This window comes from Diabrotica virgifera, chromosome 2 (assembly GCF_917563875.1).
Source record: "Diabrotica virgifera virgifera chromosome 2, PGI_DIABVI_V3a".
Lineage (NCBI taxonomy): Eukaryota > Metazoa > Arthropoda > Insecta > Coleoptera > Chrysomelidae > Diabrotica > Diabrotica virgifera.
Genome location: NC_065444.1, coordinates 251779751 through 251803252, shown reverse-complemented (window position 1 = coordinate 251803252; position 23502 = coordinate 251779751). Strand labels below are relative to the sequence as shown.

The window sequence follows — 23502 nt, the reverse complement described above, 5'->3', positions numbered from 1 at the left end:
TTATTTTAAAGATATAGTTAATATAGATATATAGATAAAGACTAATTAAATAACAAAATAATTGACTGAACCATTTTATAAAATAGTCTAGCTAGAACCATGGCTGCATTTCTTGCAATAAAAAATATGAAAAAAATATTTTTAAGAAACGGTTTTCTTTAATTACGAGTGACTAAAATTAAACATAATATTATAAAATAATCAACTAAAAAGCAAAAAATAAAAAAAATTGAAAAAATCTAACGCATTCGTTAAAGAAAAGCGTGGCGCGTCTTCATCGAATAAACGGTTTTCGCACCACACTTTTCTTTAACGAATGTGTTAGATTTTTTTTATTTTTTGTTTTTAGTTGATTTTTTTATACTATGTTTGATTTTAGTCACTCGTAACTAAAGAAAAGCGTTTCTTAAAAATATTTTTTTCATATTTTTTATTTTTTACTTTTTAGTCTTTTCACTTTTCAAACATTAAAATATATCGTCATGTTTATTAAAATATGTATAAAACATATTTTAACTATTTAGAATGGGAAATAAGCCACAATATTATTAAAAAATGATTTTTATTAACGTTTCGACGCCCAAATCGGGTGCCGTTGTCAAAATACAAAATACTATTAATATAAACAAAAATGTTGTTGCTTAGTAAAAAAATTCTTCTAATAATTTATTTAATTTGACTCATTTATATCGGCAATTCAGATACATATGATACATTTTAAAGTAGAAGACTTTAAAATGATATTGCCAATATTTATGAGTTGCGTTCCTGGGACGACTTTACTGAAAGATAGTTCATTCGATTACATGAAATCAACCCCAACTCAAGAATATCCGTCACAAAAAATCATAGCATGTGATCTGTCTTTAAAAAGACAACCACATGCAACGGTGACATTAAAATTCTCGCGTTAGAGATCTCATAGTAAATCACGAGGGAAAACCAGGAAAAACCTCGTGATATTATCCCGACATCGTAAGTATTTGGTCTTACATTTAATTTACTCTCAAAATTAATACCAAATTCTGACTTTACTATAATTTTGTTTAAATTATAAATAATATCAATAATACATGGGTATATAAGTAATACTAAAATATAAAATATGTACTAACTCGACTATTGACTTACTAATTGTGGTATTTTCTTTCTATTGACTTCCTCTTTCAGTATGGGTATCCATTTTATGAGAATTTTAATGTCACCGTTGCATGTGGTTGTCTTTTTAAAGACAGATCACATGCTATGATTTTTTGTGACGGATATTCTTGAGTTGGGGTTGATTTCATGTAATCGAATGAACTATCTTTCAGTAAAGTCGTCCCAGGAACGCAACTCATAAATATTGGCAATATCATTTTAAAGTCTTCTACTTTAAAATGTATCATATGTATCTGAATTGCCGATATAAATGAGTCAAATTAAATAAATTATTAGAAGAATTTTTTTACTAAGCAACAACATTTTTGTTTATATTAATAGTATTTTGTATTTTGACAACGGCACCCGATTTGGGCGTCGAAACGTTAATAAAAATCATTTTTTAATAATATTGTGGCTTATTTCCCATTCTAAATAGTTAAAATTGTAAAAATGCCACAAGAAAATAGCTTCAGAACAACATTATAAAACATATGATGTACAAACATGAAAAGTAGTCGGAATCGGCAAAAAATTTGAAACTTTATTGTTTATTTATGAAGCATAACGTAAACAATTAATGTAAAAAGTTAAATTATGTACCTATAGTTCATATAATTAGCTACAATCGGTAAAAGTTTCAAGTTTCTTCATTATAAAAAACAAAGAAAATTTAAGCATTTTCCGTTAAAATCGTTTTTTTATTTAAACAATTAATAAACAAAATAATTTTTTATTGACTATTCGTGTATTGTTCCCGCGAATGCATATGTCTGCCAATTTTTAGTCGTTTGCATTGAAGAAAAGGCAGTCAAATTAACGTCCAAAGATTTGACCCAGACGATTGAACTAAAGAAAAGAGTTTAATTAATTATTACGACAAAACGAATTCTAATATTAATTGTAGCACAAAACGTCTCTACCGGTGGTTTTTCTAAGACTACGATAAAAACACGAATTTTTTGAATCGGAGTTTTGGTTGAAGTTTTGTTTCGTATCGTATTGAAATTTGACAGGAATAAACGCCGATTTATATATAAACAAATATATGAGCGTTCAAAATTTGAAACAATTAACGTAAAAAGTGAAATTATGTATAGTTCATATCATTAGCTGCACTTCGTAAAAGTTTCAAGTTTCTACATTGTAAAAAACAAGAGAATTTAAGCATTTTCCATTAAAATTGTTTTTTTTATTTAAACAATTAATAAACATAACTTTTTTTTATTGACTATTCGTGTATTGTTCCCGCGAATGCATATGTCTGCAGATCATTTATCTGCATTGAAGAAAAGTCAGTCAAATTAACGTCTAAAGATTTGATGCAAAATTGAAGTAAAGAAAAGCGTTTAAAAATATGATCGTATCAGGTACTAACAATGTAAAAAAATGGGATAAAATAATAGACTAATTCTAAACAAGTATAAGAAATCCTAAAGTTTAACAACAGATACCAAAGCAGAAAATTTTATAATAGCATAAAAGAAAGCTCAAAGTCATTGACGATAATATATGCAAAGACACTGAAGGAGAACTACTAACAGAGAAGCAAAAAATTATAAGGATATGAAAAGAATATTTCGGAGAATACCTAAAGCAGACAATGAAAATAAACAAAACGAGACAATACATAAATATGTATTATACGGCAGAACAGCACATTGAAAATCTAAGTTATGAATCTGAACTGGTTCAAATAATAAAGAAACTAAAAGACATGGGTAGTAACTGGGTTTTCTTAGTATTGTAGCACACAAATGTGCATATCATAAAAAAGAAAAATTCTTCTCAGAATCGAAGAGATGTTATTGTGGTTCTTTGGATATTCTTACTATTAGCACATAAACAAAAATAACATTGAAGAAAAAAAAAGAAAATAATTAAAGATGAAAGCCACTAGAGCTAAACCAGCAATACTGCATAAATAAAAGAGAGAAAACAAGTTAAAAACAATTTGTCAAAAAGGCTCACCAAAGTTTATATCTTCACTGTTCTTAATAATATCTTCAAGCCGGCAGTTTGGTTTAATTTCACTCTCAGCGAGTATTAAATAAACAACACAAGCACTTTAATTTTAATAGTACCATACAATACAAATAAAAGATTGGTTCGTATTTGTTCTAATCGAAGAGATACTTAGTGTTTTTCGACGAAGTTTAAGATGGAATTGGAATGTTCGAACTACCGTTCGACTATTTGTAAGGTGCATCTTAAAACCTTATAGGTATACAGAATGACAATTGAAATATATGAATTAAAACTGATTCTTACTTGATGTTATTCGTCTTTGTGACTGTTTTGTTAATTTTTTCGTGTTGTCTTCACCCTGTAAACTTCATAACCGGTTTTATATATCTTTAGTTCATTAGCTCAATATAAGCTGTTAATTTTTTGTTGTAATGTAAATATTTACCTCCGGGCTAAAACCAGACCTGCACTCGAAGCGTTTGAATAAAGTTCAAGGAAGCAACCAAATTCCATCGCAAAGAATGCATTACATATTAATTATCTGTGTTATAATGAGAAAAATATGTATATCTCCCTGACCGTCACGTAAAAACTATACTAATTGTGCATATAAACGCATTTTAAAAAGATAATTGATCATTATTGATGCTATTGATCTTTTAGCATAGATAATGGGCACGATAGTTATGCCCGGGAGAGGATTCACTGGCTTGGAATATAAATGAACCTCCGAAAACTGTATAAAATGATGCACGCGAGTTTTTTTTCATCAAGAATGGCAAAAGATGATCACAGCAGAATTTGAAACGAATAATGCATTTAAGGACTTCTTGAAATGTTCTGGAATATAAATGTTCACTGTAAATGGCCGAAATTGTTAATGTGTTCATTAAATTGTGTTTTGTGTCATTTAATAAAAGTGTCATGAAATAAGATCAACAAATCGTATTCTTCTTCATTCCAGGGTTAATGAATGGGGTTCCTTTGATTCCAGTTGATTTCAGGACGATTTCACAGAATGATTTTTTCAAGATTTGATTTCACAGAATGATTTTAATAGGAAAGCTGTGTGTCAATAAATATAACGTCAAATGTGAAATTATTTTATAATAATTATTTAATAGTTATTTATGATATAAGTGTTAAAAGTACAATTTTAAGGCACGCATGTGAAAATTCGCTTCGCTCATTCTGCAATTCACATGAGTGCCTTAAAAATGTACTTTTTAACACGTATATCATACAATATTTTTTCTACAAACGTCTTATATATCAACAATCATAATTTATTCATTTTCAATTACATGACAATATCTACAAAAACTTTTACTTGAACTTGACTGACATTCCATTTTTATATTTTCTTGACATTACATCAAAACTGCCTAAACTGTCAATACATAAATCATAACAACTATAGAATAACATCTTACTTTTATTGTTGTATATTCTAACAAATTTTAATAGTTTTTTTCTACAAACGTGTTAAAAATGCAATAATACAGTTTAAATTATATTTTAAAAAACCTTTTAAACCACCTTTTTCAAATTGCGCAAGTGGTACTATTAAGCGCGCCACGCACGGCGAGCTAAGCTATAATATATATTTCAGATTTCGGATTTATTCGCGCTGCATGTCTCTTTGACTTTTGTTGGTGGAGACAAGAGACAGTTGACAATTCCTGACTGTAAATTGTCAGATTTTTGGTTTGATTGTTGTTTTTTTGCCAAAAACTTTTTGGTTAACTTATTACTTATTTATTTTTAGAGGTGATAATACATATTTTTATATAAATATAACTAAATCTTACATTTTTTTAGTGGTAAAAATAAGATAAAAAAGTAAGTATTTATTACATTTTAATACATTATAAATATGGAACTAAAAACAGTACACATATTATTTTTATCAGTATGTATTAATTTATTAATGAATTATTGTTATTTACAGATGAGTGATCATTTTACATCCATCCAGCGATGAGAATTTAGAAGGAATTGACACTTAGGGAGTACCAAAAAATTTAGATTATTTTGAGGAAACTGTGCCTTTGTTCGATGGCGATAAGTATGTCCTGGAACATTTTGGCATCATCATAGTAAAAGTAGTAGGTAAGCTTATCAGAAAGATTTAGGCACTCTAAATATTCTCATTATCAAAAAGGAGATTCGCAAAAGATTTCTCCGTTAAAATGTTTGACCATTTTCATGCTAATGAGGTAATTACTTTTAGAGATGTTACAGGTCCATTCAACACATCCAAAAGTTGTTTACACAAAATAGTAAGTAGAATCACTTTTTTATCTGCTGAATACGTTCGTTGGCCAAATGAGTAAATGACAATGAAAAACAGACTATTTAAAGATATTTTCGTTATTGCAATTTCCCAGGGGGCTTATGTGAAAATCGATAAACCAAAGGAAGATCCAGATTCATATTAAAATAGGAACAAAAATATTCAATACAGGTAAAAATATGTAATATTTTTGTAATTACATATACAGAGTTAACCTAGTTAAACAGGGTTAAGGCCGGTTTTTCAGTGATGGGTTAACCTATTTATTTTTCAGTCACCGAAATATTTATGGTTAATCAGTTTTTCAGTACTAGGTTAGAGATTAAGCCCGTTTAAATTAACCAAGATTTTAACCGATACTCGTTAGATGGTTTAACTCCGAATTTTGTGGTTATTGTGCATGGGTGCAGTGAATGCATCAGAGTCGAATTTGGAATGTTTATTTTGAAGAGAATAGTTAGGTATTTTGTTTTTATCGTGGGAAGTATTCTTTCTTGTTATTATTATAAGAAAATTATATATTATTATGGTTATTATAATAGGAAGGAATTGTAAGGAAATATGTTTTTATAACTGTAACAGGTATCTATGTTTACACATACTTTAACAGGATTTAATGCATGATTCCTAGTAATATTTTTAAAAGATAATTATGTCTATACAGCAAAATAATTATTTACTACACAGTTCGACTTCTTATTTCCTGGCTACTAATTTCCAATAGCGATATCACCCTGGTCTTTGACAAACGAAATCGGCAAAAAAATTCTAAATCGTCCCAGTAATTGTAAATGGTCTCTTCTGTTATGAAACCGAGGTAGATGCTATGAACTAAATAAAGAATCTGAACTTGATATTCCATTAAACATTTTTTTTTAATTTGGTTATGAAATTGTTTTTATATATTCTTTTGAAGTTATACTTCTTTGCGATCGAGGGTGAAATTTTATACTTGCCTGGTGCATGCGCAGGACAGACAGTATGTAGTTCGTTGCTAATCTTTCAAATTATGTAGGTATGTATCAGCGCAAATAAGTCATTAAAAGAATATATTAGTGTTTTTAGTAAATGTATTATTTATTATAATTTTTGTTTCTTTGGATTTGTCTTCCTCAGTAATAAAATATTTTATAATAATAGTAAGTATATTTCCTTTAAATTTTAAAGTATTTTGTCAGTATGTATGAGAAATCTTGTAACCTGTCAAAGCAAAGGGATTTAGCTCAGTGGTAGCACGTTCGACCGGAGATCGAGAGGTCCCTGGTTCAAATCCTTGTGTTATCTAACTTTTTTTTTATTTTAGTATTGTTTTAATAAAAATTTTTGGAAAGTAGTAAGTAAAAATTAGTTTAATCTTTAAATACAAATAACCTGTTGAAAGTATATTTATTTCGTTGAAATCATATATAAGTATAACTTCTTAGGTGCGTACAAAGTACACACACATTCTTTTTTTCTGTCAAATTGCTCATTATTTCCCGAATTGCACATGCGCAAGTACAATTACTGCAGCCAACATAAGAAAAAAAGTGGTTAGCTAACTGAAATTTTTTAAACTTGGTTTAAAGCACTGAAAAATGCTAGGACAGTTAAAATATTGGTTAAAATTTAAACTAGGTTAGCTAACCAACATTTTAACCTCTCACTGAAAAACCGGGCCTTAGACATGCAATTTATTTGAAAATTAGTTTATGTATACAAATAGGGCCAGTTATCCATTCATAGTTTTCAAACCTCTCTAAACTATCTGTACTATCTATTACCCAAAGACATTGGATATTATTTTAAATGTGTATAAATATGAAACAATTTAACAGAAATTTTCATTAGACAATGATAGATACAATAAGTTGTCCTCCTCACCAACAAATACATTTTAACCCTTAATTACAGACATTCCATTATTACAATGTTACAGAGCCCCAGTATTTTTTACCGGTCATTATAAAATAGAGTCGATATATAGGTAAAGCTAATAAAAAGAAAACATAAAAATTATGCATTATTATTTTTCTGGAGTCTCTAGATATGGGAGAGCTGGTGAAATGAGTGATTTTTAATAATATAATACAAGTTTTTTAAAGAATAATCTAATAAACGATAATTGTGGTAACATTTTTGGTCTATTGGAACAAACGGCCATAAATGCTATGAACAAAAATTTTGATTTTTGTAACAAATAAACCTAACATAGAATTACAAAGAAACAGAAAATAGCATTTACAAAAATTTATACATCCATGAAAAAAAATCTGCAAGAGTTTAAATTGTGACAAAATTAAATGGCAATTCCATTTTTGCAAAGTTTCCTCCTCCAAATTTAATCTTCATTAAAGGTCCCCGATGATTTCCACAGTCCATTTCTTCACTTTTTCCATAAAAACACAAAAAAATATTATAAACATTTCACATTTCACCCATGTAAGACTAATTAATACTTACTTAAAACAGACCTCTGGTAATTTTTACCGGTTAAGATTTTTATGTGGGTTACAAAAGAAAAAAATATTGACAATACACACTACCCGCTTTGACTAGTACTGATATACAAACTGCCCGAGAGGTACAGAGACACATGAACTTAAGTGGTGAGGTTACCACAAAATTTGCATTGTAGGAATGCCCACCGGTAATAAATATCTGATCTCTGTAGTTAAGGGTTAGCGCCGGACTCCACTTGCGATTTGCAGTCGCGAAGATTGAACACATTGTTTCAAATACAAGTCAATCCATGATTATTTAGTCGTAAATGGATTGACTTGTATTTGAAACAATGTGTTCAATCTTTGGGACAAAACTATCGCACAACTACAAATCACAAGTGGAGTCTGGCGCTTAAAGTGCATTTAATATACCTATATTGATAAGCTTTACAGAAGATCTGTGCTTGGACCCACAATTTTGAGAATGCAGTTAATTTTTATATTCATATCACTCAATAGGCACATATTTTTGTTTCAGGCACAAATGGTTTATGATCACGAGAAAATGATCAGGGATATATTTGTTGTATATCCAGGTTCTGTACACTATAGCAGAGTTTTAAGGAGATCCAATTTGTTTGCAGCTCTTCCACAAAGATGTGGTGAATACTATATTTTAGGTGATAGTGAATACACATGTTTAAACATTTTTTGACTCCAGTTAAAGACAAGGGTCATTTAACAAGACAGTAAAGAAATTATAATTATTGTTCAAAAATACATATGGGATAGAGCATTGTTTTGGATTTCTCAAACAAAGATTTATAGGCAGCTGTATCACCATCCATTAAGAAATATTAGAGATATAGTCCCATTTATAAGGGCTAGTGCAGTGTTACATAACTTAGCAATTGATGATAATTTGCCCATCAATTGAATGTTGATGCACCTCATCTTCTCATTACCAACAAATATGAAATTGATGCTGTATATAGGTGGTGTTACAAAAAGAAATTCATGCAAGGTTTAAATTTGTTTTGTAATAATTGTGTTTAATAAACTATACTCAGACACTTTCAAATTATTTGCTTTATTAAAACAAACCATCATTTTATAATAACCTATGTATCGATGGCTTTAGTATGAAAACCTCCTATCTTATTTTGAATGAACTGAATTTCACAAGGTAGGGTCACCAGCGACCCCAAAAATATTTTTAAAAATAAACGACATTTCAATATTTTTTAAACTTATTTAGCAAACAAAGGATTCGATTTCTAATCAGAAATTGTATTGTTACATAACAATACGCAATACTAATATACAGAGTAAGTCAAAATATAAAAGCACTTATATTTGACATATCGATGGCAGAAAGGCAGGACCTCATAACTGAAAAATTTGTATAAAATGAGTTACTTCGGTTTTCACTTTAGAATAAGTGTATCAGCACCTATTACACATACACTTATTCTAAAGCGAAAAAACTCATTTTCAGTTATGAGGTCCTGCCTTTCCGCCGTCGATATACTTTATAAGATATCATTGATATAAACAAAGTTAGAAGTTGAATAGTTTATTTTTATATTATTTACAATCTTTACAAATACTAAATTGATGTTCTGCACAGTAAACACAAATATAGCAGCCTTTTCTATCCTCAGGTGGGGTCAAAAATCAGAAATGTGCTGCATTTACGACTAAATGTGAACTTTCATAAAAACATACGTATCATCGGAGTAACTCGCATGTCAAAAAAATTTGAGCGGTGGGGTCACAGGTGACCCCACTTCGTGGTTCTAGGGTTAATAATAATTTTGGATATTGTGAAAAATGAAAGGTAGTTTACTCTTTAATAAAATTCATATTTTTTGACAAACCTAGTATACAACTGAAAATTTTTTATATTTGATGGTTGTTTAAAGGTTTCAAATCATGCAAAGCTTTTATAAAGAATAACTTGTTCCTAAAATTGATAATAAAAAAGTTTTTCATATGGTTCCAACCATGGACGTATAAATAAAGATATATCTTTATTTATACGTCCATGGTTCCAACTTACTGAGACATAAATTTCTTTGCATTTATTTTATTATATTATGATAAGGTTATTAAAAGGCTACAAATGTAAAAACATGCATTTTAACTTTTGTTCTGTGTCATGGATAACATACAGTCAATATTTCACATAATGTTTTATGTTGTTCATAAAACAACAGCTAACACACTACATATTTACATAATTAACTATTTAGATAGGAAATAAGCCACAATTAAATAAATAATTTTATTAACGTTTCGACACCCAACTCGGATGTCGTCAAAATACAAAATACTACTAAATTAAACAAAAATCTTGTTGCTAAGTAAAAAATTCTTCTAATAATTTATTTAATTTGACTCATTTATATTGGCAATTCAGACATATATTATACATTTTAAAGTAGAAGACTTTAAAATGATATTGCCAATATTTATGAGTTGCGTTCCTGGGACGAATTTACTGAAAGATAGTTCATTCGATTACATGAAATCAACCTCAACTCAAGAATATCTGTCACAAAAAAAAATCATAGCATGTGATCTGTGTTTAAAAAGACAACCAAATGCAACGATGACAGTAAAATTCTCGCGTTAGAGATTCCATAGTAAATCACTTTTTTTGCATTTGGTTGTCTTTTTAAAGACAGATCACATGCTATGATTTTTTTTGTGATGGATATTCTTGAGTTGAGGTTGATTTCATGTAATCGAATGAACTATCTTTCAGTTAAGTCGTCCCAGGAACGCAACTCATAAATATTGGCAATATCATTTTAAAGTCTTCTACTTTAAAATGTATAATATATGTCTGAATTGCCAATATAAATGAGTCAGATTAAATAAATTATTAGAAGAATTTTTTACTTAGCAACATTTTTGTTTAATTTAGTAGTCTTTTGTATTTTGACAACGACACCCGATTTGGACGTCGAAACGTTAATAAAATTATTTTTTTCAATTTAATTGTGGCTTATTTCCCATCTAAATAGTTAATCATAAAAATGCCACAAGAAAATAGCTTCAGAACAATATTTACATAAAGTACAAATAACACAGAACATACATTTTTCCAAACTTATTGAATTAATTTCTAAAATTAATTTGAATTAGCATTTGTTGGAGTCTTCTTCCCGTGAGCAGATCTCTATCACGAATTCTACCTTCTATATTTATTCCATTGACATTTCCATAATCAATATCTATATGATTGTTTTCTTCATCACCTAAACCAATAGGGGGTACATTATGCATACCAATGCACAAATTGTGCAGCACAGTGCATGCATTATTATTTATTTTATTCAGCCATGGTTGGAGTGTAAAATTCTATGCCTCCATTTTAAAATCCCATTGCATCTCTCTATAGGGGATTCAGTTCTTCTGTGATGAATATTTCTTCTAGAGTAGCAGGTAATGCATTTTGGATGGATGTCAACATCAACTGACTTAGAGCATATCCAGAATCACCTTAAAGTAAGAATAATTGCATTGCTACAAAATATTATGTACATTTATGGCCTGAAGACCATGGCAAATAGTTTATGTTAACTCACATTAAAAAAAAGACCTGTGTCTGTTGTTATTAATGTTTCTAATAAATTGGTAGGCTACACTATCATTGAAAATACTTATAACTAAGTATCATGACTGCTAATTAAACGAATTAATTTGTTGAATCGAAAAGATCTGCAAAATGAAATGAAACTACTTGAATTGAAAAGGAGTTTTGTACACATAAATCTATGTATTTACATCAAAATGATGCTGTTAGCGTGACTCCTTGGATAAATAATATGTGTAATAAATAAGGTCATGAATCACCTGTAATTTATTACAAATTACAATCGAAAGTAGCAGAAAATAATATGTATAAGAAAGACGATATTGTTCTGATCTTAATGACCCAGTATCAGATTGAATTATTAAAGAAATTTGGTAGAAACCTCATTTGTATAGATTCCACACATAGCACAAACAGTTATGATTTTCTATTAAGTACTCTTGTTGATGAGTATGGAGAAGGTATTCCTGTGCCATACTTAATTTCAAATAAAACGGATAAATTTTTTATGGCCCATTTCTTTTAAATTATTAAAACTGAAACTGGATCTATAACTGCTAAAGTATTTATGTGTGATGATGATGCTGTTTTCTATAATGCTTGGGTAAGTGTAATGGGTTTACCGCTACCTTGCTTATTTTGTGCTTGGCATGTTGATCAAAACTTGCAAAAACAATTAAAAACAGTAAATAATGGCTCTCAATAAGTTAAAGCTGAAGTATATAAATGTTTAAGACTTCTAATGAACAGTACCAGTGAAAATGAATTTAGCAATCTTCTAGAAAATACCCTAAATGAACTTCACAACAATGGCACTACAAAAGAATTTACTATTTATTTTCAACATAACTATGCTAATTGAGTGAAATCATGGGCATATTATTATAGGTATGGATTGGGAATAAATACAAATATGTATTTAGAAGCATTCCATAAAGTCCTAAGCATATTTTTTATTTGGAAGGAAAGAAGGTAAAAAGACTGGATAAAACGACAGATGATCTAATGAAATTTACTAGGGATAAACTGTTTGATCGATTGACAAAAACAATAAAAGGAAAGTCAACTTATCGAATTACCTTAATCAATAAAAGTCAACAAAGTAGCTTTGAAATAAGAGGAAATTACTGGCATTTTTCAAAATTATACAGGGTGTCCCGAAAAGATTGGTCATAAATTATACCACAGATTCTGGGGTCAAAAATAGGTTGATTAAACCTCACTTATCTATATACAATAGTGCACACAAAAAAAGTTACAGCCCTTTGAAGTTACAAACTGAAAATCAATTTTTTTTTCATATATCGAAAGCTCAGGAGATTCTTTATTGAAAATGGACATGTGGCATTCTTATAGCGGCAACATCTTAAAAACATTAAAGTGAAATTTGTGCACCCCATAAAAATATGGGGGTTTTGTTCCCTTAAACCCCCCAAACTTTTGTGTACGTTCCAATTAAATTATTATTGTTGCACTATTAGGTTAACACAATATTTTTAAAACTTTTTTGCTTCCTAGTATTTTTTTTTGATAAGCTAGTGTTTATCGAGATATTTTGAATATTTGTTGAATCCGCCACATATTTGTATATGATTAAGTACGATTATAGAGAGCTGTTAATAATCTGAAAATTTATTTATAATTTAGATCATTTGGTATATTTTGAAAAAAAAGTTACATCTTGATAAAAGGTGACTTATCAAAAAAAGACTAAGAGGCAAAACAGTTGTAATACTGTGTTTATTTAATGGTACCAAAATAATAGTATAATTGGAATGTACACAAAGATTTGGGGGATTAATGGAATAAAACGCCCATAAAAGTTTTATGTAAACATCTTAAAAAAGAAGCTGCATCCCGATAAAAACTGGCTTATGTAAAAAATACTAAGAGGCAAAAAAGTTTTAGAAACATTGTTTAACTAATGGTACCACAATAATGAATTAAATGGAACATACACAAAAGTTTGGGGGGGGGGCTTAAGGGAACAAAACCCCCATAAAATGTTTATGGGGTGGACAAATTTCACTACCTATATAATTTTATTTTAAGATGTTCCTGCCATAAGAATGCCCCATGTCCATTTTCAATAAAAAATCTCTAATAATTTTCGATATATTGAAAAAAATCGATTTTCATTTTGTAACTTCAAAGGGCTGTAAATTTTTTTTATGAGCGCATTTTTAGGTACTAAGGTAAGTTAGGTGCAATCAAACTATTTTTGACCCCGGAATGTGTGGTATAATTTATGACCGACCAATCTTTTCTGGACACCCTGTATGATATGACAGAGAAAATTATTCAAGTAAAATTTATAAACCCCAATGCAAATACCTGAGGGATCAGTTCTTATTGTACTATTTTTTATTTGCATAAATTCATTATCGCTACTACATTTAGAAGTAAGATAAAATTATTTGCTGATGATATCATTATAATTCATTTTAATAATATCCAGAACAACATAGAAAGTTATTTAAAAACAGTAATTATGGAGGAAGATGATACTTTTTTACCTACATATTTTTAGTAATTAAATAAATGTAGTTAATTAATGGACTAGATCATAAATTGTTACATCCCTTTATTTACAGCGTAAGTTGTGATACAAATTATTAAACTTGAAGGCTAGAAAAAATTTGAAAATTTTGTAGGCATAAACATTTTTGAAAACATGATGTGCTTTATTTAATATCTTACTCATTAAAATAATGGTTAAAAATTCTTGTACCATAAATAAAGTAAATAATCACGTAATATAGAAATAATTAACAAAATGTTACATTTTTCTGAAAATTCATAATTTTTGGTGTTTAATCTTATGATCTTAAAAATCATAAGGAGGAACACATTTTAATTTGTCACTATTACCTGTATTGACTAAGGTTTGCTTAATACAAATTATTCTTTGAATATACGTATAAAGATGTTTTGTTTGCGTCTTTTGATCCCTGAAAAATTAGGCGAAAATAAAAATTATACATTGAAATTGAAATTAAAATTTTTTTTCCTTGCATTCTTGGATGAAATGACAATGACATCCGTCTATCCGTCAACACGACTGCTTTCATTAATATTTCTTCATTCTACCACATGGCGCTGCCATCGCGTCAAAATATTTGCAAAAATATATCGCTCCCATATCGCTCGGGTAGGCATATTCGAGATATACATAGGATATTCGCGAAGACTCGCCTGCCGTTGGTGAACTGAAAATCAACTGTCATCAATACGCCTAACTTCACGCGCAACTATGATATGAGAATTATAAAAAAAATGCATTACAATCCAGATCCCGTAATTTTTTGAGCATTATTAGTGAGTACAACGACATACATAGTAAATTTGGGTCAATGTCTCCACCAACAAAACTTATATCCTGGGAAAAATCAGGATACGTTCGGGATATGCAGCGCGAATAAATCTGTAATATATATTATAGCTTAGCTCGCCGTGCGTGGCGCGCTTTTTATTAATATTAATGTTAATAAATGAAATGTAAATATTTTGACGTTTCACAATTTGACAATTCACTTTTAGCTACAGTGCCTTAAAATTTTTAAAGCACTAGTGCCTTAAAGTAGCATTTTTAACGCTCCTACGGAGTGCTAAAAATTGCATTTTTAACACGGTTGTAGAAAAAATAGTTTAAATGCAAACAAATTAAGGCAGTGCATTAATTTTTTAACTGATTTCTGTGTAATTTGTTTAGGTATAAGGAATTTAAATTGATTAGTATTAATTAAATACAGTTTAAAATTTATAATTTATTGTTATAATAAATCTTCGTTTAGAAATTGTGATTTTTATTATTAGAAAAAACTGTGGTTGTAGAAAAAGTATAGTGTGTAACACGTGCAGAAAGGTAATTTCTCACTCGTTTGAATTGCGGTAAGAGCGCAAGCGATTGGTCTCCAGTGTTGTATTGTTGCATTCCAACGTTGGTCTTTTTGTCTAGCAGTGTGGCATGTGAAGTTCCATTTAAGTTTGGCAACTTTTGTTGTTATGTCCTCGACTTTTGTTTTTGATCTTATCCAGTCGTTCCTCTTTTATCTGACAGTCGTATGCCTAACATTTCTTTTTTCCATTGCTTTTTCTGTTGTGGCTAGTTTATTCATATTTGCCTTGTTTAGGGTCCAGGTTTGACATCCATAATATGTCATGATGAAATATGGACCAACGAAGAACTACCACAAGAATGGAAAGAGGGACTGATAATAAAAATGCCAAAGAAGGGAGATCTGAGTAACTGTAAAAATTGGCGTGCAATAACTCTATTAAGCGCCCCATCCAAGGTGCTACGAAAGAATGAAAGAAGAATTGGACAAGAAACTGAGAAATAACCAAGCAGGCTTTCGTGCTAAACGCTCCACTACAGATCACATATGCACCTTAAGAATCATCCTAGAACAAGCTATGTAATGAATGGCAGAAAGACATAAATTTAAATTTTATCGACTTTAAAAAGGCCTTCGACCGAGTAAATAGGGAACAAATGTGGAAAGTTTTAAGACAGTATGGTCTACCAACAAAAATTATTAACCTGATCAAACTGTTTTATGATGGGTATAAAGCTAGACTAGAACACGAGGGAGCGATCACAGAAGAAATAGCTATTGAAAGCGCTGTTAAACAAGGTTGTATCTTATCTCCTACTTTGTTCCTTATCTTGGTAGACTGGATTATGAGGAAAGTAACGAATGATCGGACAGGCATTAGATGGAACTTCTTTAATCAGCTTGAAGATCTTGAATTTGCTAACGACGTCTGCCTGTTAACAGAACACAGAACTCACATGCAAACAAAAGTCGATAAGCTAGTACTCTGACATGATTGGTCTCCGGATAAATACAGAGAAGACAAAAATCTTAAAAAATGATAAACCGCAAATTAATAAAATAAAAATAAAAGACAAAGAAATTGAAGAAGTAGATAAAGTCACTTATTTGGGATCAATCATGGAAAGAAAAGGAGGATGCATGAAAGACACACAAGCAAGAAAACGAAGGCACAATTCGCCTTCAATACGTTAAATAAAATCTGGCAAACAAGTGAAATAACAGAGTCAACAAAAATCAATATATTCAATGCTTGTGTAAAAAGCTATTACTCTACGGAGCAGAAACTTGAAAGAACGACGAAAGCACAACAAAGAGACTACAGACTTTTGTAAATAGGTCCTTAAGAAAGTTCCTAAAAATTTACTGGCATAATAAAATAACGAATGGAGAACTATGGAAACGAACGAAACGAAACCAGTATAATAACAACAATCAGACAGAAGAAATGGAAATGGATCGGCCATACGTTAAGAAAAGATCCTAGTAACATCACAAGACAAGCACTCGAATATCAACCTGAGGGGACAAGGAAGAGGGGACGACCAGATAATACTTGGAAGAAAACAGTAACCAGAGAACACAACAGAATCGGCTTAAGTTGGGGGGAAGTGAAAAACAAAGCAAGAAACATGGAAGAATGGAAGGAACTGGTACGCAGATTGACCAGAGAATAAACACAAGAAGGCGCTCTGAGCTGGCCACCAGCCGTCTTAATCGGCCAAGAAACGAAAAGAGAGAGAGAGAGAGAGAGAGAGAGAGAGAGAGAGAGAGAGAGAGAGAGAGAGAGAATATGTCATGATAGGAAGGATGCACTGGTTGAACACTTTGCTCCTTAAGTATTGCGGCAAGTATCCAATTAAATTTGGCAAATCCTGCCGATGCTAGTCTTGCTCTCCTAGTAATTCCCGTACTTTGGTTATCTTTGTCGTTTTAGGATTTGGCCCAGATACATATATATGTATATTCCTGGACTTTTTCTATCTCAGTGCCATTTATAATTATACGTCTGGGGTCATCTATGTTGGTCATTATTTTTGTTTTTCTCATATGCATTTTTAGGTCGACGTATTGGGAGCTGCCTGCGAGTTCCTCTATCATAATTTGCAATTCTTCGAATGAGCTCGCTAATATAGCGAGTTGACACTTTATTGATCAATATTATTAAGTCGTGTGGGGGCTATCGTTTTTTACGATATATTGCGTCAGTAATATTGCATCAATACTATTGATCGTGTAAGGTACGCTTAACACTTGATATGTGTCAGTTTTCGTTAGCAAATTGAATTTGTTCGAAGTAATACGAAATCGTCTTTTAAAATAAACATTTCTATGAAGTACCTGAAGAGTTCCTTTAATTTTCTCTAGTAAATTATAAAAATTTCTCGAAATACCTTCTAAAAGTTCGATTTTATATTTTTATTACTGTCTGGCGCCCTTGAGACGATGGAGTACTGGCTAAGAATCGTAAAAGATTGTGTTTGTAGTATTAAAAACTTAATATTGACGAGTACATAACTGTTTGGCGGTTTTTTTTTGAAGACGGCATCTCCTCAAAAGTTTTTAAATGAAATTGAAAATTAAAAGGTACTACTACTACAAAGAGACATTATAGTATAGTATTAGGAAGTTGTAAAGTGAGCACGATAGTAATTTTGTCGGAAAACTTATTTTTGCATAATGCGTAAAGTCATAAGACGGCAAGCGGACAATTAGGTGCCTAAGAGACACCTTTTTCTTCTTGTATCATTATAACAATAAAAATTACTAATAGTATTATTATTGTCTGTATGCAAATTTTACCTTATCTTTCTTATTTAACTAAAAGATTTTTGTCCATGTTTTTCCTTAGAATCATTCCAATAGTTTCATAGTCACTGTTGGTTGCTTTTCTTAAGATCTTGCAAGTTTTTATTTGATCATTATTCTTTCACTGTTCTTATATATTTTATAGACCAGGGCGCATCTGTAAAAATATTAGTACATTTGGACGTTGAGAAGTGACTCATATTTTTTTGCAGAAATCGCTTGAAAATAACTCATATATTAATATTTAAGTAATCCTTCCACTCAAAAAGTCCGGAACATGATTTAAATAATCAAAATGTCAAAAAATGAAGGAGAAATTCGATTTTTTTCTTCGTTTTTTGATTATAATTTTGAAAGTATTCATTTCTGAGAAAAGTTGTGCTAACATAAAAGTTGCGCAATTAAATTTCCTACAATATAGAATTCATTAAAAATTTTAAAATTGTCACCCTTGTTGCAAAATATCAATAATTGCGAAAAAACGATAAAAAAACAAGTATTTGCATTTTACGTTTTTCAAACATTTGTGCTACACTTAGGACCTTGATGTTTTACCAAGAAAAACTTTATGATATAAGAAAACAATGCTGTGAATTTCATTAAGATCGGTTGAATAGATTTTGCAAAATAAATTTTGCATTCCAGCTTTCGTAAAAAATTAATTTTTTCAAGATCTTGCAGGACTGAATATAAAGCAGACATTAAGTTTAACTTTTTTACGTATAGAAGAATACCGTACATTTCATTTGCAATTTGCAAAATTAATTCGGTTTACCACTATGGCGTCAGGATTTTTTTTTAAATACACATTTATTTTTGGTGCTACGCGCAGGACAGCGGATAGTTTGCTCTGATTGGGCATTCCAATGACCTTTGATAATGATTGACAAATTTTAATTTTTAGTACATTTCGATATAAATAAATAAATTTTTTTATTGAAAAATAAATGTTCTGTCCTTTGAAATAACATTTTTTGGCAAAAACTTTCTTTGTTCATATGTTTTAAGTTAGAGAATAAAAGTTAATTATTTTTAAACATATGCAACTGTTTAAACAATATTTCACAAACAATAATCAAATTAGTTTGATTTTTGTGGAATTAAAATATTAAAATACAACAAAATATAGTGTAAGAAAATAATATATTAGATAATGATTGGAAGAAATTTTGGTCGAAATCAACTTGTGTGAATCGAACACCGCTGTCCTGCGCGTAGCACCAAAAATTAATGTTTATTTAAAAAAATTCCTGACGCCGTGGTAGTTAATGGATTTTAATTTTAAAAATTGCAAATGAAGGGTACGGTATTCTTCTATAAACAGAAAAATTTCAACTTGCTAACTGCTTTATTTTCAGTCCTACAACATTTAGAAAAATGATTTTTTTTTGCGAAATCTGGATTGCCAAATTTATTTTGCAAAATCTATTGCACCGATATTAATAAAATTTACAGTATTGTTTTACTGTATTATATAGTTTTTCTGGGTAAAATATGAAGGTCCTAAGTGTAGCATAAATGGTTGAAAAACGTAAAATGCAAATACGTATTTTTATGGTGTTTTCACAATTATTGCTATTTTGCAACAAAAGTGACAATTTTTAAAATTTTTAACCAATTCTATATTGTAGGAAATTTAATTACGCAACTTTTATATCAGTACAACTTTTCTCGAAAGTCAATACTTTGAACGGTATAATCAAAAAACGAAGAAAATAATCGAGTTTTTCCATCATTTTTTGACATTTTGATTATTTAAACAATGTTCCGGACATTTTTGAGTGGGAGGATAACCCAATTATTATTATAGGAGTTAATTTCAAGAAATTTCTACAAAAAAATATGAGTCACCTCTCAACGTCCATCTCAAAACAGATGCGCCCTGGACTATTATCCTTTGTAAGTGAACTAGTTTTTCTCTCTGTAAGTAAACCTATATGCCTTTGTCTTTAAATTCATTTCTTCTTCTTCCTCCTCAGATTTTCCCTTTTTAGGGGACGCTGTTCATGGTGCTGTTTTCAGTTGATTCGTTGTGGTGAGATCTGCGTTGGTGAATGGCGGTGAAATGTGATCTATAACGAAGATTCAGGAAAATAAGGTGGACATAGCTGAAATGAAAACGTTACGGTGGATGCTGAGTTAAGGATAATTATTCCATATTGCAGAAGATCGAGAAGACTTCGCAATGGTGATCGCCAACGTCGGATAATTCTGATATGGCACGTGCAGAAGAAGAAAAAGAAAGCTGAGTAAGACTAGATGGAACAGGATCAGCAAAGACTTGATTATGGAAAGAGCCGAATTACAGGAGCCATTACAGTCTCAAAAAATATTCAAGAACAAAGACTGCAATGGTTTGGTTACGTTAGACATAGAAATGAAAAAGAAAACTCTGTGGTACGAAGGATAGTGCTGTTAGAAGTTGGTTGATGAAAGGAGAAGTAGAGGAAAACCGAGGAGGAGATGGAAGGACTTTATGGCAAGGGACTTGAGAGAAACAGGTTTAGGTGAAAAAGAGACGGTGGACTGAAATGGGGGCGAATAAGATTAAAGAAAACCCCTGAAGCCCTGAAGGGTTCGGAAAGAAAATAAAGATCCCTGAAAAGTAAAAAGCTAAGGAAGAAGAGAAATGATATTACAATATTAGCAAAGCATAAAGTCCTCTCGAGTGGTAAAATGAAGCATATAGTTTTCTTTAAAAAATTGAATTAATATATCTATATCAAATGTATTAATTTCTTCAATGACGCGACCTCTGGGAGAACAGATTCACCCACAGACTTATAAGAAGAGTTCGATAACTCAGACCTGTGAAAAGAGAGCTGCAAAACTGCTCAAAATAAACAGGAATCAGCTCAAAAGCATAACAGTTACTTACTAGACATAGTAAAAGACATCTGAATACGATTGGACCATACAATGGAGATCCAAGCTGCAGATTATGAAACATAGAAATCGAGACAGCCAGACATATATGTTGCGCTACTGCAGGAATTTGCATCACAGAAAACGAGTAATATACGGAGACTGTAGACCAAGTCTTCTTCTTCTTCGTCTTTTTCTTCCTTCTTGTATGTAGGCTTTCAAGCCTGTTTCTTCTTCAATATTAGCCTCTTAAATTGTTTAAATTATCGCACCATCTTTTTCTTGGTCTGCCAATACTTCTTCGTCCATTTGGTGACTTATCTCGTGCTACTCGTATCTTCTGCCATTCTACTAATGTGTTCGTTCCACTCCTGTTTCCGTTTTGTCACCCATCCATTTATGTCTTCTACATCTCATGATCTTCTTATGTTTTCGCTTCTCTTTCTATCCAACAGACTTTTCCCTGATATTCGTCGAAGTATTTTCATCTCTGTTGTTGCTAGTAGTCGTCTAGATGTGCCAGGTCTTGTCTCCGCCGTATATGTCAATATAGGTCTAATTGTTGCTTTATAGATTCTTGTTTTCTGTAGACCAAGTGAAAATATATATGGAATCCACCCAAGAGACCTCTACAAGCTGGCGGAAGGGTAAAAACATTTAAAGAATATGGAAGGAAAGCACAACTAGCCTAAAGGCTGCAATGTCACCAGAGAATGCGTTCAGACGACTTAAAAAAAACACTTTAGTGTACTCTCATATATCAAGAAATGCACCATAATTTTTACTCCGTTTTTCTGCAAAGTGCTAAAACATTTTATCCATATTACGATCAATTAAGGAATCTCGATTAAAGAAACACGATCCTCAATGACTAATTACACCTGCCATTATTCATTTCAAGTTTAATACCAACCTCAACATAAATAAAAAAGAATATAATTGACAGGATAATGCCCTTTAATGGATTATTAACTCTCGGCAAACGGTATTGTTGAGCCAATAAAAAGTCAGTTTATAATATATTGCTTATTAGATATTATCTTTGAATTTGTTTGGCATAATGAAACCATGGCAATAGATGTTAATGTTTAATGGTGTGTATGGTAATTGGCACGGAATGTATGTTAAGGTTATAAGATCTTTAATGACCTGCAGAAAATATTTCATAAAATTTCTATCATCGATACATGCTGAAGTTTTTTGCGATTTGTCCACCAAAAAGAATTGAAAAGTAGAAATATGGTGATCATTATTAAATTTAAAGTAATACCAATATAAATTGCATGTTCACCTTCTTCTTCTCAGCCTTCTTTCGTCCATTTTTTAGCATAGGTCTAGTTCCAACTCCTTCCATCGTTGGCACTAGGATAGTTAAATACAAAATATGTCCTAACAGAGCCAGAGCTTCTACGTTTAGGGCACATACTGACATTCTACAGTAGCAAGCTTGTTTACCATTTGTAGAGGATGCCACGGCAGATGTCTTATATGATAAAGACGTGCTGGACATTTAAACACTTAAAAATATCGCGGAGAGAGCTACTTCGTACATACTCAGTATTAGAGAGAGTCACAAAATATCACACTCTTCATCCATATGATTGTTGGCCAATTGTGTGCCATGTATATTGAAGAGCTCGGTATTGCTTGTAAGGAATGGCCTCTTTGTTCGCCAGATTATAATCCCACAGAACAAGTTTAATATTATTTCTAACGACAGCTTGATCTTCGGGGTCCCAATAAGAGACACTCAAAAAACTTCCTAAGTATCCAATAAGAGAGTGACACCGACACCTTTCCAGCATTGGACCAACTGTCTACACAAACTTTAGTTCTGAGCATGCCAAGCTGTCAAGAAAATCAAAAGCCGAAGAGGGATCAAGTAACAGTTAATTCTAATATTCCACAAATAGTACATTCTTTCACGGTTTTTGCTCTAAATGTTAAAGAACCGCTTGGATTGACATGAAATTTGGCATACGTATAGCTTACATGTCAAAGAAAAAAGTGATATTGTGCCGATGAGTGCTTTTGCACTGGGGGTGACTTTCACCCCCTGTTAGGGGTGAAAAAATATATATCCAAAATAAGTCCGGAAATGGGTAAACTGACTAATTTTAAGTAACTTTTGTTCTATAGAGCTTTTTCGCCAAGTCAACACTTTTCGAGTTATTTGCGAGTGAATATGTTCATTTTTCAACAAAATAACCACATTTTTAGACGGTTTTTCGCAAATAACTCAAAAAGTAAGTATTTTGTCGGAAAAAACGTTCTTAGCAAAAATATAGCCTATAAAAAAGTACAAAAATGGTGTACGCGTTAGGTCTCTGGATCTCGTAGAACCAGAGCTATAGCCAATGAAAAATAGATTCATATTCACCAAATTTCAAATAGAATACTTCGACGTAAAATATCCAAAAAATTAAGCACTTTTTGGGGAAAACCCCAAAGGTTTTTAAAGTGTTTAAAAAACTTTCTTTCTGTTTCTACAAAAAGTTTCTAGCATTAAATTTAAGCAAGTTACGCTCAAAATAAAGTTGGTCCCTTTTGTTTTGGCAA

The 23502-nt window shown here is 30.9% G+C and overlaps 1 protein-coding gene and 1 long non-coding RNA gene across 5 annotated transcripts in view; one reads left to right on the top strand and one right to left on the bottom strand.

Annotated features, from left to right (window-relative positions):
• LOC114338522 (protein decapentaplegic) overlaps window positions 1-23502 on the top strand; it is a 349390-nt gene that overhangs the window by 264321 nt on the left and 61567 nt on the right. The window lies entirely within an intron of this gene.
• On the bottom strand, window positions 9388-14479 carry LOC126880529 (uncharacterized). The gene is made up of 2 exons (XR_007696627.1): window positions 14303-14479; window positions 9388-11337 (listed from the first exon to the last, which is right to left on the bottom strand). It is a non-coding gene; the product is annotated as an uncharacterized LOC126880529 (long non-coding RNA).